The 18,616-nt window shown below is 37.7% G+C and overlaps 1 protein-coding gene across 2 annotated transcripts in view; it reads right to left on the bottom strand.

Moving 5' to 3' along the window:
* FAM240B (family with sequence similarity 240 member B) overlaps positions 1-18,616 on the bottom strand; it is a 144,792-nt gene that overhangs the window by 28,005 nt on the left and 98,171 nt on the right. The window lies entirely within an intron of this gene.

The following is an 18,616-nucleotide window of genomic DNA, read 5'->3' as shown; positions in this document are numbered from 1 at the left end:
ATGACAGACTACTTGATGACAGTTTCTTTCTCTCCCTCTTGATGAAATAAAATTCATATTTTATGGCAAGATATGAAAGTTTTATACATAAGATTTTTCTTTGACCATTTGGGCTTCCTCCCTCCCCTTTAGTGCCTGTTGTTCATTTGTATTAACCAAACTTCCTTAGGAGATAACATTGCTTCTTAAGCTCATCCAGGGTCACAACTACTTAGGAGGTAATCTTTTATCTTCATCTTGTAAGGGGCTATGATGACCCATGACCTACCACTTGCTTTTTACATGTAGATCTGGACTGTGTAAACTGTTAACACTGCATCATTTGACATATAACTCTTTATCTCAAATTTATTTAACTGTGCTTTGACCTCTAATGGGTAGGAACAGTCCTCAGACCTTTCTGAAAGACTGTCTCCTGGGTTATAATCTTCAGGGTGGTTTGAATAAAATTTTCCAATTTTTTCTTAGGCCTATTGATTATTTTCTTTCAAACATGCATAGTGTAGCCAGCAGGATATCAGAGGACAGATAGGTGTCTACCAGAGGACACCTAGGGTTTCCCCAAACTGGTGCTTAGAGCAAAGCAGGGGCCCACTGAACCCCACTGACTTATCAGTACTCCTCAGGAGTTCTTGTGAGTTATCCTGGCATCCAACTTTCATTGTTTCAGCAGTGATCCTGCAAGTCTTATTCAAGCTGTTTTTACTTAAGAAAGACTTAAAATCTTAAGGGACATTTCCTAGACAGGGTCCTAGGAGGATATGAGCAGAAGGCTGAGGGAAACAGGTGGCTGGGTTTTTGTTAAATTTGGCTTTGAAAAAAACCCAACAGGTTGAAACCTAAATGTTCATTGACAGGTGAATGGATAAAGAAGAAGTGATATATAGATAGATAGATGTGTGTGTGTGTGTGTGTGTGTGTGTGTGTATAATGGAATACAATTCAGCCATAGATAGATAGATAGATATTCAGCCATAGATAGATAGATAGATGTGTGTGTGTGTGTGTGTGTGTGTGTGTGTGTGTGTGTATAATGGAATACAATTCAGCCATAGAAAAGAATGAAATAATGCCATTTGCAACAACATAGATGGAGCTAGCAATGACCAGACTAAGTAAGTCAAAAAGAGAAAGATAAATGCCATATGGTATCACTTATATGTAGAATCTAAAATATGATACAAATGAACATATCCATGAAACAGAAACAGACTCACAAACATAGAAAACAGATTCATGGTTGCCAAACAGGTTAAACAAGGAACAGACTGGGAGTCTTTAGTTAGCAGATACAAACTATTACATGCAGAATGAAAACAACAAGGTCCTACTGTATAGCACAGGGACTATACTCAATATCCTGAGATAAACAATAATGGAAAAGAATATAAAAAGAATATATACATAACATATATATCCTTCCATTATATATATTGCATATATGTATATGTGTGTGTGTATATATATATATCAGAATCACTTTTGTTATACAGCAGAAATTGACACAGCATTGCAAATTAACTATACTTCAATAAAATAAAAAAATCAAGTTATGATCTGAACAAAACTCTTGCTAGTGAAATGAGAGGTTAAATTATTCAGCTCCAAAGAACAAGGGAGACCCACTACAACCAGTAAGTAAACACTGCATGACAGAGGCTAATAACCTAGTGCTCCAAGTACTCACAGGGGTTTTTAACTGTTGGAAGGAGAAATTGAGATATGCAAAAGAGTCAACTAATTCAAGGGTAACTCCTTGAGGAGTTAGACTCAGAAGTAGCACATATTCAATCTACCACACTCTCCTCAGAAAGTTGTTTAGATCATACCTCATATGTGAATTAGGCTGCCAAATTAATAATGGGAAAATGTGTCTTAAAGGCCAAACAGCTCCAATTCAGGCAACCACCTACAGGAATGTCAGCTGGGTTTATGTATGCTGCAAGGATTTAATTGGAAATTAAAGGAAATTTTCTTCTGAAATGGCCAAGATGGGGTTCCTTTTGTTTGAATTCCAAAACTGCTTTTTCACAAACAATTGAATCCAGCAGTTTCCTGGATCTTTGCCTGTAGGGTCCACCGGAAACAATAATGTTAAGAGTTTTTCTCTTCCTAAAAGTAGATTAGCAGGGAAAACTATTTTTAGAGCTAGCTCTTTGGATTCTTTGACTTGGAAAAACCTCTAAATTGTTAAAATTTTAGAGAGCTCTCATCTTAAACTGTCTATTTTAATTGGTAGTCAGAATCCACGAAAGTCTTCAAAATTCCAAAATAACCTCACTGAAAGTTTTGTTTTAAAGGCTAACTAAATGTTAATGATGGAAAAAGTGTCTATAACTTTACTGCTCCCATCTAAGTTTTATTTGACTAGTGGTTCTAGTGATCCTCTGAGTTGACTTTCCACAGTGAAGACACGATTAAATGGTTCCCTTTAGAAATGCAACCACCTGTCTATGGCCATACCACCCTGAACGTGCCTGATCTTGTCTGATCTCGGAAGCTAAGCAGGGTCGGGCCTGGTTAGTACTTGGATGGGAGAAATGCAACCACCTGAAGCTGTGGATGAGCCTCGTCAGATCAAAAATGAAGTAAGGGCCATAGTCAAAGAAATTCTTAAACCTATGGAGGATCCTCAAAGGTGTTTGTAAGCAAATTGCCTAGATTAGAGACCACCAGTTTGACTAATATCCTGAATCTGGTAAGAATATCAGACTGGATAAAGCTATTATTTGGTGTCTGATAGGAATGTTTTTGAGGGCACCTTCTCCCCTAAGCTAAATGAGGGAAAGTAAAACATTCTGACACAGGTGAATGGGTGTCTCAGTCTTTTGATATCATTTTGGTGGCCACCCAATTTTTTGAAAAGTTACAAAATGACTGTCTTTATTTTACAAATCTAGTTTTCATAGGTGGAGAAGGAAATGGCAACCCACTCCAGTATTCTTGCCTGGGAAATCCCATGGACCGAGGAGCCTGATGGGCTACAGACAGGATGTCACAAAAGAGTCAGACATGACTTAGTGACTAAACAACAAAAACACAGTATCTATAGAACTGAAAAGAATGTGTCTTGAGTTCAGATCGGTCGCACAGACATGTCTGACTCTTTGCAACCCCATGGACCGCAGCACAGCAGGCCTCCCTGTCCATCACCAATTCCCAGAGTTTACTCAAACTCATGTCCATTGACTTGGTGATGCCATCCAATCATCTGATCCTCTGTCATCCCCTTCTCCTCCCACCTTCAATCTTTCCCAGCATCAGGGTCTTTTCAAATGACTCAGCTCTTCACATCAGGTGGCCAAAGTTTTGGAGTTTCAGCTTCAACATCAATTCTTCCAATGAATATTGAGGACTGATTTCCTTTAGGATTGATTGGTTGGATCTCCTTCCAGTCCAAGGGACTCTCAGGAGTCTTCTCCAACACCACAGTTCAAAAGCATCAATTCTTCAGTGCTCATTCTTCACTATCAGTCCAACTCTCACATCCATACATGACTACTGGAAAAACCATAGCCTTGACTAGACAGACCTTTGTGTTCAAAGTAATGTCTCTGCTTTTTAATATGCTGTCTAGGTTGGTCATAACTTTTTTCCAAGGAGTAAGCCTCCTTTAATTTCATGACTGCAGTCATCATCTGCAATGATGTTGGAGCCCAAAAAATAAAGTCTACCATTTTTTCCACTGTTTCCCCATCTATTTTCCATAAAGTAATGGGACCAGATGCCATGACCTTAGTTTTCTGAATGTTGAGTTTTAAGCCAGCTTTTTCACTCTCCTCTTTCACTTTCATCAAGAGTCTCTTTAGTTCTTCTTCACTTTCTGCCATAAGGGTGGTGTCATCTGCTTATCTGAGGTTATTGATATTTCTCCCAGCAATCTTGATTCTAGCTTGTGTTTCTTCCAGCCCAGCGTTCCTCATGATGTACTCTGCATATAAGTTAAATAAGCAGGGTGACAATATACAGGCTTGATGTACTCCTTTCCTGATTTGGAACCAGCCTGTTGTTCCATGTCCAGTTCTAACTGTTGCTTCCTGACACGCATACAGGTTTCTCAAGATGCAGGTCAGGTGGTCTGGTATTCCCATCTCTTGAAGAATTTTCCAGAGTTTGTTGTGATCCACACAGTCAAAGGCTTTGGCATAGTCAATAAAGCAGAAATAGAAGTTTTTCTGGAACTCTCTTGTTTTTTCGATGATACATCGGATGTTGGCAATTTGATCTCTGGTTCCTCTGCCTTTTCTAAAACCAGCTTGAACATCTGGAAGTTCACGGTTCACGTATTGCTGAAGCCTGGCTTGGAGAATTTTAAGCATCACTTTACGAGCGTGTGAGATGAGTGCAATTGTGTGGTAGTTTGAGCATTCTTTGGCATTGCCTTTCTTTGGGATTAGAATGAAAACTGAACTTTTCCAGTCCTGTGGCCCCGCTGAGTTTTCCATATTTGCTGTCATATTGAGTGCAGCACTATCACAGCATCATCTTCAGAATTTGAAATAGCTCAACTGGAATTCCATCACCTCCACTAGCTTTGTTTGTAGTGATGCTTCATAAGGCCCACCTGAGTTCACATTCCAGGATGTCTGGCTCTAGGTGAGTGATCACACCATCGTGATTATCTGGGTCGTGAAGATCTTTTTTGTATAGTTCATTTGTGTATTCTTGCCACCTCTTCTTAATATCTTCTGCTACTGTTAGGTCCCTACAATTTCTGTCCATTATTGAGCCCATCTTTGCATGAAATGTTCCCTTGCTATCTCTAATTTTCTTGAAGAGATCTCTAGTCTTTCCCATTCTATTGTTTTCCTCTATTTCTTTACATTGATTGCTGAGGAAGTCTTTCTTATCTCTCCTTGCTATTCTTTGGAACTCTGCATTCAAATGGGTATATCTTTTCTTTTCTCCTTTGCTTTTCGCTTCCCATCTTTTCACAGCTATTTGTAAGGCCTCCTCAGACAGCCATTTTGCTTTTTTTCATTTCTTTTTTTGGGGGGATGGTCTTGATTCCTGTCTCCTGTACAATGTCATAAACCTCCATCCGTAGTTCATCAGGCACTCTGTCTGTCAGATCTAGTCCCTAAAATCTATTTCTCACTTCTAGTGTATAGTCATAAGGGATGATTTAGGTCATACCTGAATGGTCTAGTGGTTTTCCCTACTTTCTTCAATTGAAGTCTGAATTTGGCAATAAGGAGTTCGTGATCTGAACCACAGTCAGCTCCCAGTCTTGTTTTTGCTGACTGTGTAGAGCTTCTCCATTTTTGGCTGCAAAGAATATAATCAATCTGATTTCAGTATTGACCATCTGGTGATGTCCATGTATAGTCTTCTCTTGTGTTGTTGGAAGAGGGTGTTTGCTATGACCAGTGTGTTCTCTTGGCCAAACTCTATTAGCCTTTGCCCTGCTTCATTCTGTACTCCAAGGCCAAATTTGTTTGTTACTCCAGGTGTTTCTTCACTTCCTACTTTTGCATTCCAGTGCCTTATAATGAAAAGGACATCTTTTTGGGTGTTAGTTCTAGAAGGTCTTGTAGGTCTTCATAGAACCATTCAAATTCAGCTTCTTCAGCATTACTAGTCGGGGCATAGACTTAGATTATTTGAATGTGTTACCTTGGAAACAAAAAGAAATCATTTTCTCATTTTTTGAGACTGCATCCAAGTACTGCATTTTGGACTCTTTTGTTGACTATGATGGCTACTCCATTTCTTCTAAGGGATTCTTGCCCACAGTAGTAGATATAATGGTGTCTTCAGAAGCAATCAAAAGCCCATCAATCATTTTACCATTCCCAAAACCTCCTCTATTTATCTTAACAGGCTGTTAAGTGTTGAAAAAAAATTTCTGGCCTTAAGAGAACTAAGACTTCCCAGGAGGGACTTGCCTTTCTCCTCCTATGCATTGACATGCAAATATTCTAACTCATCTTTCTCCAGAAGATGAGTTTCTTCCCCAGAAACTCTTATGTTTAAAATACAAATTTCAGAAAGGTGAAAAAAAGAGGAGTAGATAATTAGGAACTTGACTTGTCAAGGGAAAAAAGTGATCTTAAGTGTCTTATCTACAATTATTAGTAAAAAGGATGTAGCCATCTGGACAGGTAACTTTGATTTGTTTCATCTGCCAGAAAGCCAATTTGAATCCATCCCCTTTTGTAACTGATGAACCCACCAGTTTATATTATTGTAATGGATTCATGGATGTAATTTTGTGATGGTAACTATGGGGTGTCTGTTTGTGTTTTTATATACATGTATTGTAAGGGGACCCAACCAGTCCATCCTAAAGGAGATCAGTCCTGGGAGTTCATTGGAAGGACTGATGCTGAAGCTGAAACTCCAATACTTTGGCCACCTCATGTGAAGAGTTGACTCATTGGAAAAGACCCTGAGGCTGGGAGGGATTGGGGGCAGGAGGAGAAGGGGATGACAGAGGATGAGATGGCTGGATGGTATCACTGACTCAATGGACATGAGTTTGACTAAACTCTGGGAGTTGATGACGGACAGGGAGGCCTGGTGTGCTGCGATTCATGGGGTCACAAAGAGTCGGACACGACTGAGTGACTGAACTGAACTGAACTGATTGTAGATGTGTGGTATTCTCAGAGTTAATTTGTCAAAGAGCTCTATTTAATTGGTTTATAGGAAATTAAGCACTTTTATAAATATTCAGAAATATAAAAGAAACTGGTCAGCATGAGTTTTGAGTTCACATAATCTGGGAAATAGTACTGTGTTAAAAGCTGGTATTAAAGATACTGTTTTGTTGGCTTAATTATTAAAACATGTCTTTAGAGTTATCAACATTGTCAACTACAAATTGGACTTGCCATCTACCTTTACAGGGATTAAACTATGTGATGTTGCAACTGGTGATTTTCAATACTCCCTGAAAGGAGTTCAGGGCAAGAGAGCAGAAGTGAGGCACTCTGTGCTTGGGAAAAATCTGTCAGGACAGATCTTCAGATATTTAGATATATTCAGGAGCTGATTTTAGGAGCCCAATTCTTGTATCTCCTCATGTCTAGAAATGCACTGAAATCCTTCATGGTGGTGATTGTTTCTCATGACTAGCAGAAATCTGGAAAAATATGTGCTTGATTGCATGTATTTCCCCATCACCAGAATCACATATATACTGACCTTCCCCTCAGCCTCTTTGGAGCAGTTTCTCAGAACTATTTGAGGTGTTTTCTCTCAGACTGCAGTCCTCATTTTGCCCCAAATAAAACTGACCTCACAGCTCTCACATTGTGCATTTTTTAAGTCAACATTAAGTATAATACTTTTATTATACCCAGGTTTATTAGAAATCAAATAAGATATTATTCCTGTTACAAAGTCTGTTGGCAAGAAAAATAACTTGGTATGATGAAATTTTTAAGTAAATAAAAGAAAGGTAAATGAGATAAAATGTGTTAGATAAACTCTTCAGGAATGATTACATTTTGGGAATAATCTTTTAAAAATAGTCTCTCCAGATTTTGGTAAGTTGAGTTTTGTTGAAGTTAAATGATGGGAGTCCATTACAAATCCAGATCATTACCAAATAAGATATTGGAACATTAATTACTGAACACTGACTTCCTTTTACAGAGAAACTAAAGATCTTTATGAATATTAATAAATATGTTTGGTGCCACATTAAGAAAATTTCTATTTAAAGAGCATATATTTTCTAGATACTATAAGTAATATTTATGTTTGCTAAATCTGTTTAATGCTAGACAGTTCATAATTGCTTACTTAGTTTTTGAAAGAAACCAGGTTTTAAGGTGAAGAATTAAAATATGTGTTAAAAAAAAACTACTAAAATAGTATGGGAAGCATTTCAGTATGTAAGGAAAGTAGGTGTGTTTTTAGTAATAGAAGATGCGAGAAATGGAAATGAGCTCTATTTAACTGGCTTATAGGAAATTTAGGGAAAAGAAACCCTGAAGGAAAAAATTTGTGCACAATAAATATTGGTTCATATTATATTGACTGATTAAGTAAATTTTAATATTAAAGGTAAAGTGATATAAAATCTGACTTTGGTTTTCTGTTAAAAGGATAAATATTTCTTAAAATACTGATCTGCTTTTGATAGCAGATTGCAAAGCTTCTCTGCCTTTAACTGGCAATCTATTATGACTTTCTGTATTTTCTTTCAAAATCTTTTATTGTCACTTTCGTTAAGTGAATAACCATTGTTCCATAGTAACCTATTTGACCAAGTGTTTTGAAACCTTTTGACATTTTTTTTTCCAAGAAGTTTTTCTGTTTGTTTTAAAATATTTATTTCTTTATTTGGTTGCTCTGAGTCTTACTTGCGGCTCTCAGGATCTTTGATCTTTGTTGTAGCACACAGGACATTTAGTTGCTATGTGTGAACTCTTAGTTGTGGCATGTGGGATCTAGTTCCCCCTACATTGGGAGCATGGAGTCTTAGCCACTGGCCCACCAGGGAATTTCCAAACCTTTTGATATTTTTTTACAAACTTTCCAATACCGAATTCTAATAATTCTTTGACCTCTAACCTTGGGATGTTCTGCTCTTTTTCTCAGAGAGAGAAATATTAAGCTAATTAGGCTTATGTGGTATGTTAAATTAATGGGAAACATTGTCAAATGAATAGTGATAAACAGGTTACATTTTATGGGTAAATGTTACTAATATAGATTTCTAGAAATAATGCAGAAATCCAAAAAATCTGGTATGTCCCTGTAGAATCTTGCTGTTGTTGATATTCAGTTGCTAAGCCATGTCCAACTCTTTGCAACCCCATGGACTAGAGCACACCAGGCTTCCCTGTTCTTCACCATCTCCTGGAGTTTCTCAAGCTCATGTCCACTGAGTCAGTGATGTTATCTAACAATCTTCTCCTCGGCCGACCCCTTCTCCTCTTGCCCTCAATCTTTCCGGACCTCAGGGTTTTCCAAGGAGTCAGCTTTTCCCATCAGGTGGCGAAAGCATTGGAGCTTCAGCTTCAGCATCAGTCCTTCCAGCAAATATTCAGAATTGATTTCCTTTAGGATTGACTGGTTTGATCTTCTTGCTGTACAAGGGACTCTTCACAGCATCACAATTCAAAAGCATCAATTCTTTGGCACTCAGCCTTCTTTATGGTCCAACTCTCACATCCATATGACTAACATAGCTTTGACCATACAGAATTTTGTCAGCAAAGTGATGTCTCCATTTTTTAATATGCTGTCTAGGTTGATCATAACTTGTCTTCCAAGGAGCACATGTCTTTTAATTTCATGGCTGCAGTCACCATCTGCAGTGATTTCGGAGCCCAAGAAAATAAAATCTGTCACTGTTTCCACTTATTTCCTAACTATTTGCCATGAAGTGATGGGACCAGATGCCATGATCTTAGTTTTTTGGGTTTTTTTTTTAATTTAATTTTATTTTATTTTTTTATTAGTTGGAGGCTAATTACTTTACATCATTACAGTAGTTTTTGTTATACATTGAAATGAATTAGCCATGGATTTACATGTATTCCCCATCCCAGTCCCCCCTCCCACCTCCCTCTCCACCCGATCCCTCTGGGTCTTCCCAGTGCACCAGGCCCGAGCACTTGTCTCATGTACCCAACCTGGGCTGGTTATCTGTTTCACCCTAGATAATATACATGTTTCAATGCTGTTCTTTTGAAACATCCCACCCTCGCCTTCTCCCAGAGTCCACAAGTCTGGTCTATACATCTGAGTCTCTTTTTCTGTTTTGCATATAGGGTTATCGTTATCATCTTTCTAAAGTCCATATATATGTGTTAGTATACTGTAATGGTCTTTATCTTTCTGGCTCACTTCGCTCTGTATAATGGGCTCCAGTTTCATCCATCTCATTAGAACTGATTCAAATGAATTCTTTTTAATGGCTGAGTAATATTCCATGGTGTATATGTACCACAGCTTCCTCATCCATTCGTCTGCTGATGGGCATCTGGGTTGCTTCCATGTCCTGGCTATTATAAACAGTGCTGCGATGAACATTGGGGTGCACGTGTCTCTTTCAGATCTGGTTTCCTTGGTGTGTATGCCCAGAAGTGGGATTGCTGGGTCATAAGGCAGTTCTATTTCCAGCTTTTTAAGAAATCTCCACACTGTTTTCCATAGTGGCTGTACTAATTTGCATTCCCACCAACAGTGTAAGAGGGTTCCCTTTTCTCCACACCTCTCCGCATTTATTGCTTGTAGACTTTGGATAGCAGCCATCCTGACTGCGTATAATGGGTAACAGTATTGGGTTATTGATTTTGACATTTCATGGGATAAAAGTGATCTTAAGTCTTTTCAATGTATTGTGGATTAGCCATCTCAGTATTGTTGTTCATCTGAGAAAGCTGTTGAATTCTTTTGGGCCCACCATTTTTTTGAATTTGGGTCATGTCATTTTTGAGTGGAACTGGATGGGTTGCTTGTTTGTTTTGAGATTAATACATGTTGTTTTAGGGCCAATCAGTCTCCTAATTGGGGGGCATGCTTTCACTTGGAAGTTTCTTGAGGTGTGCGAAAAACTTCTAAGTACATTAGGACCTCATTTGTTAAGTTTGACTTTCATTGATGCTGAATTTGGGGAGGGGGGGTAGGGAGGTGCATAGAGGACTCATGGCTGTGATTTGAAACTTGTTGATGACGAGAGGTTTTGCCATATGTTCACATAGAGTTGACAGTTTCTGGTCTGCTTACATTTAGATGTTATCTCAAATTATTTTGAGGTTTATTTATTGGTTGTTTAGAAAAGTGTTTCAAAATTTCATTATAAAGGTAGCATGACGTTTGGTTCACATCGGAATAGTACTGTGTTAAAAGCTGGTTAATCTGTTTTGTGCTTGTATTAACATGCCTTAGTTTCAACAGTCAACTGACAAATTGCACGTGGATCTATTACAGGGACTTTCTATTGTTCCCATGGTGATCAATACTCCTAAGTCAGTTGATGGCAGAGTAGCACTCTGTGACTTGGCTTTGTCAGTACAGATCTGAAGTAGCAGGATGTGATTTTCAGTAGCCAATTCTTGATCTCTCTTCAGAATCACTGAAATCCTTCATGGTTGTGTTTGTTTTCCATACAGCAAATTGGAAAATATGTGTTGTTCTAGTTTCCCATGAAAATACCTATTGATCTTTGGACTTTGGGAGTTGCATTCGAACTTTAGTGTTACTTTCTCAGTGAGTCCATTTTGACCAATATTAATTCTTACCAATCAGACTCTATATTTTCCATTTTTTAGTCACATTATTTGACTTTTTTCATCAGGTTTTATAGAAATCAATGAAGGTATTTTTTCCTTTACGCGTAAAAATACTCTAAGTATTAAATTTTTTAGTTGAAAGGTGAATGGTAAATTGTTTTTAATTACTCTTCTGATTATTTACATTTTGTGTAATTTAAAATGCATAGAATTTTGTAGTGGTTTTGTTAAGTTATTATGAGTCCATTCAACTTCTGTATTCGTATTGAATTAATTAGTGAATGTTCCTGTTAGAGTCTAAAGGTTTTTATGTATAATAATGTTTGTGCAAAAGAGAGATTTCACTTCTTATTTTCTATGATACTTTTAAATTTTATTTTGCAACTGATTTGATGGCCAAAACTTCATAATTGTTACTATAGTTTGAAAGTGAGAACCATGCTGTTTATTCAGGGAAGATTTTAATATTTTCACTACTAAATAGTAGGTGAAGCTTTGCATGTTGTATGTCAATAGTGTGTTTTATTAAGTTGAGTGAATGTTCCTATTTATCACTGCTTCTGGAAATTTTAAGTAAAAGGAATGGTGAATTTTGTCAAAGATTTTTTCATTTATTGACTGATAATCAATGTTTTTATTGTAAATTGTGTTAAATGTGATTTGTTTCTGTTGATTTATATTTAAAATATGATCTGCTTCTGGCGATAAAGCCCTTGGTTATGATGCATATGATTTCTGTTATTTTTTTGATTTTTTTGTAGAATTTTGTTAAGGATTTGTTCCTAGTACTCTATGTTGACCAAGTGTTTTGCCTGTAGTTTCTTTTTTTGTAGAATTTTGTTGGTTTTAGAAATAGTGATTTGCTTCATTAATGGTTGGAGTTTCCCTTCGCTTCTCAATTTTTGATTTGTGTAGAACGATTAGTGTTGTTACTTCTTAAGTTTTTGGGAAGTTCCTGAAGCAAACCAGGTCATGGGCATTATGGTTTGCTGAGATTCCTGATTACCAGTTTCGATATCCTTGTTGTTTTAATTGTATAGAATTCTAATCTTCTTGTTCTAACTTTGGAAGTTCTGCTCTTTTTCTCAGAGAGAGAAATATTCTATTTCTTAATGTGGTCATTTTATTATGGCATTAAATGAGTAGTGTAACAGTGTTACTTTGGAAATGTATTTATGTTTCTAGTTGATGATCTCTCAATTTTATGTCTAAATTTGTGTATGTTGTTCATTGCTCCATGTTTCTTAAATGATCTTGCACAATGGCTTTGTTTCATATTTGGGATTTTTAACAATTCCAGCTTGAGTCTTGTTTAATTTTTCGACTATTCTCTTGTCATTTTTTACTCGTTTTGCATTTTTCTGCCCTAAGTATTAAGCTTTGTTTTCCATCAGTCCCTTCGAGTATTCAGAATTGATTTCCTTTAGGATCTATGTTTGACTTTAGTGTAGAAGGTTTAGATATTCAATTGACTTCTTTTGCCTTGTTCTCTTAGGTAGCCTTCACATGCTCATGAATACTTACCTTAGCATACAGCATTTTTACAGTGTGTCTCCAATAGTGTCTAGGTTGATCATATGTTTAGGAGCATTTTTCATTCATTGCTGCAGCCCCATTTTGATTTCGTAGGAAAATTCTTCATGATTGTTGCCATTTGAATTGATCTTAGTTTTTTGAATGTTGAGTTTTAAGTCAACTTTTTCACTCTCCTCTTTCACCCTCATTGAGAGGCTCTTCAGTTCCTCTTTGCTTTCTGCCATTAGAGTGGTTTCATCTGCATATCTGAGGTTATTAATATTTCTCCCAGAAATCTTGATTCCAGCAATCTTGATTCCACCTGTACTTCATCCAGTTTGGCATTTCGCATGATGCACTCTGCATGAAAGTTAAATAAGCAGGGTGACAATATAAAGCCTTAACATATTTCTTTTCCAATTTTGAATCAATCCATTGTTCCATGGCCAGTTCCAACTGCTACTTTTCGACCTGCATACAGGCTTCTCAGGAGGTAGGTAAGGTGGTCGGGTATTCCCATTTCTTTAAGAATTTTCCACAGTTTGTTGTGATCCACACAATTAAATGCTTTAGCACAGTCAATGAAGCAGAAGTAGATGTTTTCTTGGAATTTCCTTTCTTTTTCTATGATCCAAAAATGTTAGCAATTTGATCTCTGGTTTCCTCTCCTTTTTCTAAATATAGCTTGTACATCTGGAACTTCTTGGTTCACGTACTGCTGAAGCCTAGCTTAAAGGATTTTGAGCATTATCTTGCTAGCATGTGAAATGAGCACAACTGTGTAGTAGTTTGACTATTCTTTGGCATTGCCTTGTTTGGGATTAGAATGAAAACTGACCTTTTCCAATCCTGTGGCCACTGCTGAGTTTTCCAAATTTGCTGGCATGTTGAGTGCAACACTTTAACAGCATCATCTTTTAGGATTTAAATAGCTCAGCTGGAATTCCATCACCTCCACTAGCTTTGTTTTTAGCACTGCTTCTTAAGGCCCACTTGACTTCACACTCCAGGATGTCTAGCTCCAGGTGAGTGACCACACCATCAAGTTTATCTGGATCATTAAGACCTTTTTTATATAGTTTTTCTGTGTATTCTTGCCGACTCTTCTAAATCTCTTCTGCTTCTGTTTGGTCCTTACCATTTCTGTCCTTTATTGTGCCCATTTTTGCATGAAATATTCCCTTGATACCTTCAATTTTCCTGAAGAACTTTCTAGTCTTTCCCATTCTACTATTTACCTCTATCCCTTTGCATTGTTCACTTAAGACCTTTTTATCTCTCCTTTTTATTCTTTGGAACTCTGCATTCACATGGGTATATCTTTCCCTTACTCCTCTGCCTTTTGCTTCTCTTCTCTCCACAGCTATTTTGTAAGGCCTCTTCAGACAACCATTTTGCCATGCTGCATTTCTTTTTCTTGGGGATGGTTTTGATCACCACCTCCCGTAAAATGTTACAAACTTCTGTCCACAGTTCTTCAGGCACTCTATCAAATCTAATCATTTGAATTGATGTGTCACTTCCATTGTATAATTATAAGGGATTTGATTTTGGTCATGCTTGAATGACCTAATGATTTTCCTTACTTCCTTCAATTTAAGTCTGAATTTTGCAATAAGGAGCTGATGATCTGAGCCACAGTCAGCTCCTGGTCTTGGTTTTGCTGACTGTGTATAACTTCTTCATCTTCACCTGTGAAGAACATAATCAATCAGTATTGACCATCTGGTTCAGTATTGGCCATCTAGTGATGTCCATGTTTAGAGTTGCTCTTGTGTTTGCTGTAACCAGTGTGTTCTCTTGGCAAAACCCTGTTATCCTTTGTCCTGCTTCATTTTGCATTTCAATGTACAAAATGAAGCTTATTTTGTACAATGTAGCTCAGCTGCATTCAGAGACCCAGACCACTTCTGATGCGCTGTGTAAGCACAAGTAATGGCCGTGCCTGCATTGTACAGATGATGCTCCAGGTCTGAGCCACCTTTTCCTCTCATATTTGAGCTTTTTCCTCAGCTTCAGCAGCTCTTCTTCTGGTGTGGAGCTGTGTTGTTAAGGGAGTGGGAATAGCCTAGTTGTTTTCCTCAGGCTGGGGTGTGTGCCAGAGTGGTCAGGGGCCTGGCCAGTAACCAGTACAGTTCTAGTCGCCTCTCTCTGTCCGGTTTCAGGAGCAAACAAGCAGGCACATGCTTCCCTCAGCTGAGTCCAGGCTTCCCACAGCCCTCCTGTTAGTCGCTCCAACCAACCAAGCAGACTGATTTTCCTGATGTTGAATCTTAGAACAGGGGCACCCAAAATGTGACTTGAACCACTCGCTCCCCAGTGAGGATCTCTGCCCATGTTATCTTCCTCCTCTCCCTCCTACCAAAGGTACAGGTACCAATCTTATCACTTCTAGTCCCTTCCTACCCAATTGCATGTGATCTTTCTCATTGAATCAGTTATAAAGGAATCTTTCTGTTGGTCTTCACATAGTATTAAGTGAGAACAGTTCCATATGTAGAAATATTGTGATGTGCTCATGAGGGAAGCTGAGTTCCACATCCTCCTACTCCATCATCTTTATCTCCTCCTCTTTCTTCATTTTTTTCTTTCTATCCCTAACACTTAATATCCAATTGTCCTATCTTTAGATTGGCTGATTCTTTAAACTTCTGCCTGCTTAAATCTGCTAGTATATTCCTCTTGGGAATTTTTCAATTCATTTCTTGTACTTTTCAGCTCCAGAATTTGTTTGGTTCTTTTTAAAAAATAATTTCTATTTTTTGTTGGTATTCTCATTTCCATATAATATTCTTGATTTCTATCAATTCTTTTTCCTTGTTGTCTTTTCGAATACATATAAAGCAATTGTTTTAAAATATTTCTTCTGTAAATCTGATGTTTGCACTTCCTCAGATATGATTTCTGTCAGTTATTCTGTTCCTTTGAAGGGCCATGTTTTTCTGTTAATTTGGATACCTGTGATTCTTTTGTTGAAAGTTGGGCTTTGCGGCAACTATGAAAATCGAATTCACCCTTTCCCCAAAGTTTTTTTTTAATTGCTGAAGGCTGTGGTAGTCTGTTTTGTTTTGAGAATTTTCAAAAGTATTTTTTAAAGGCTGTTACTTTTTGTTTCTTATTACTGAAGTCTCTCTTACAGTAGCTCATGTTCAGCTAAAGTCTGAACAGATTTACTTGAATGGCAGGGCCCCTCTGAATTTCATGTATTAGCTCTGTTCTGGAGCTATCCTTCAACGTTTATCTATGCTAGCTCTGAGCCTAGGCTAGCTTTCAGCCCAAAGTGAGAGCTTGAAGTCTTCTCAGGTTTTTTCTGAGCATGTATCTTGCCTGGGCTTGTGCATAGTTTCTAAATTCTCCAGTATGAACCACTGATTTTGAATGTCCTAATTTCCCAAATGGTCTCCCCCTAACTCCTCCTTTCTCATATGGTCTTTTGTATGTTTTCATCTGGAACCTCTTCTCAAGTCACTATGGGTCTGTATAAGCAGTGCCTATCACTTTTGTACCTGAGCTCTGAGTTAGGCAAAAAAGAGATGAGCGTCTTGTATCAGCCATTCAGATATCCCCTAGATAGGTTGGAATAGATGTACACAATAATATGCAACAAATTCAGCTTCTGGTGGTTGACAGGGAATAACTGGAACTGTGATGCTACCGTGTAGAGACAGGAACTGCCACTGTGTTGCAAGGTATTGGCACAAGGGTGAGTAAAAATGCCACGTAGTTTTCCTTACATTTTGAAAATGATTTTTCTTAATTGGGCATTTTCTTTGTTGTTATAAATCTTTCACTGTTTTCCAGAGCTCTGACAAAATTGTTTCAGTTTCTGCTTTAAAAAAAAAAAAGTTTCTATGAGACAATGAGAGCTTAGAGCTTTTGAGTCTGCAATTTTGTTGCCATCCCATTTGAAAATAAAGTTTTAGACAAAACAGTATATTGCGTGAGGAATCAGGGCAAGAAGGTAGGAAGTGTGGAATCTGAATTTTATTCATGAAAGAGTGGCTTGATAAATTATTTTAGGTGTTGAGGAAAAAACAGAGTAAAATGAAATTCTTAGTTTAAAATGGGAGAAAATGAATTTTTGTTTAAAAGGGATTGAAATAAAAAGGTCTGCTTTCAATTTTGACATTATGGTTTTCTCTCAGCCTTCTCACAAGTGTTATTAGATCACTAAATTATTGAAATCAGTCAAATGCCCTTCTCCAAGAAGAGAGATGGATGAGACCCTCATCATTACTAGAGAAGCTGCTGACAGCACTGTCTTGTTAGTATTAATCTCACAGTAATCAAAATTAAATAAGTTGCTCTGGTAGAGACAGGCCAGCTATATACGCTGTAAATGGTAGGTAGACATAAACTTGAAGATGACATACACTTTGGAAGAATGAAACCCAATTTATGTAAAGAGGAGTTCATGAAGAAATTCTTTAATTAACATTCAGTTTGATAAGAGCTCCCGATCCAGGGATCAAACCTGGGTCTCCTGCATTACGGGTAGATTGTTTACCATCTGAGCCATCAGGGAAGGCAAGATTTGTTGTGAGGCTTAGAAAGATAATTTATTTATTACTTTTGAAAATTTAAACAGATGGGCTAACCCAGGTCTAAAGTAGTGATTTTTAATGCCCACTGAACTTTGGAATCATCTGAGGAAATTCAAAATTATGGCTGACCAGAGTGATCAGAGGCTTTTCTGATGGCTGAGATGGTAAAGAATCTGCCTGAAATACAGGAGACCTGGATTCAAGCCTTGAGTTAGGAAGATACCTTGGAGGAGGGCATGGCAATCTATTCCAGTATTCTTGCCTAAGAATTCCATGGACAGAGGAGAGTAGTGGGCTGCAATTCGTGGGGTCTCAAAGAATCACAGATGACTGAGCGACTAATGCTTTCAGAGTGAACCACAGACTAACTCAGAATCTCTGGAGATTTTTTCAAACATATTTATTGAGGTATAGGTTACATAACATAAAATTAACCTATTTAAAGTCTACAGCATAATGATTTTTAGAAGTAAATTTATAAATATGTATAATTATGGTGGTTCAGACGGTAAAGTGTCTGCCCACAATGCAGGAGACCCAGGTTCGATCCCTGGGTTGGGAAGATCCCCTGGAGAAGAAAATGGCAACCCACTCCAGTACTCTTGCCTAGAAAATTCCATGGATGGAGGAGCCTGGTGGGCTACAGTCCATGGGGTTTCGAAGAGTCAGACACAACTGAGCGACTTCACTTTCACTTTCGTAATTATTAGCATGATCCAATTTCAGAACATTTCCGTTATTTCAAATAGATTTATCTTGCTGGTTTGCTGTTAATCACCACCGTTTTTTGGACCTTTCATAAAAATGGAATCATACAATATGTGGTATTTTACATCTTACTTCTCTTTTCTCATGTTAAACGTTTTCATACATTCATGTATGTCATTCACTTTTCCACATTAGATTGCTTAGCATATATATTGTAGTTGCTTTAATTCTTGGTCTGATAATTCCAACATCTCTGCTACATATGAGCCTGGTTCTGCTTCTTCCTCTGTCTCTTCACACTGTGTGTTTTCTTTTAGTATGTGTATAATTTTTTTCCCCAAAATGAAACAGGCTGTTAGAGTGAGGTTTCAGTTATCTGGCTAGGAGTTAGGCTGAGTTTAGTGTTTGCTGTAGCTGTAGGTATCAGGGGCTAAAATTTCCTCTGGTGCCCTTGTTTTTGTCCTTCTTACTACCTTTAGGTTTTCCTAGAGACTTCCGAAATGAGATTTGAGACATACAGTTTTTTCAGCTTGGCCCTCAGTAAGGCCCTGCCTTATTCGTGTGGCAGTAAATTATGAGGGTGAAGGGGGAAATAGTATATAGGCTTATGCTTAAGTCTCAGTCTTTTAGTGATCCTGTGACCATGGGCTATGA

This window comes from Odocoileus virginianus, chromosome 31 (assembly GCF_023699985.2).
Source record: "Odocoileus virginianus isolate 20LAN1187 ecotype Illinois chromosome 31, Ovbor_1.2, whole genome shotgun sequence".
Classification (NCBI taxonomy): Eukaryota; Metazoa; Chordata; class Mammalia; order Artiodactyla; family Cervidae; genus Odocoileus; species Odocoileus virginianus.
Note: the sequence above shows the minus strand (reverse complement) of the source record. Positions and strands in the feature narration are given on the sequence as shown.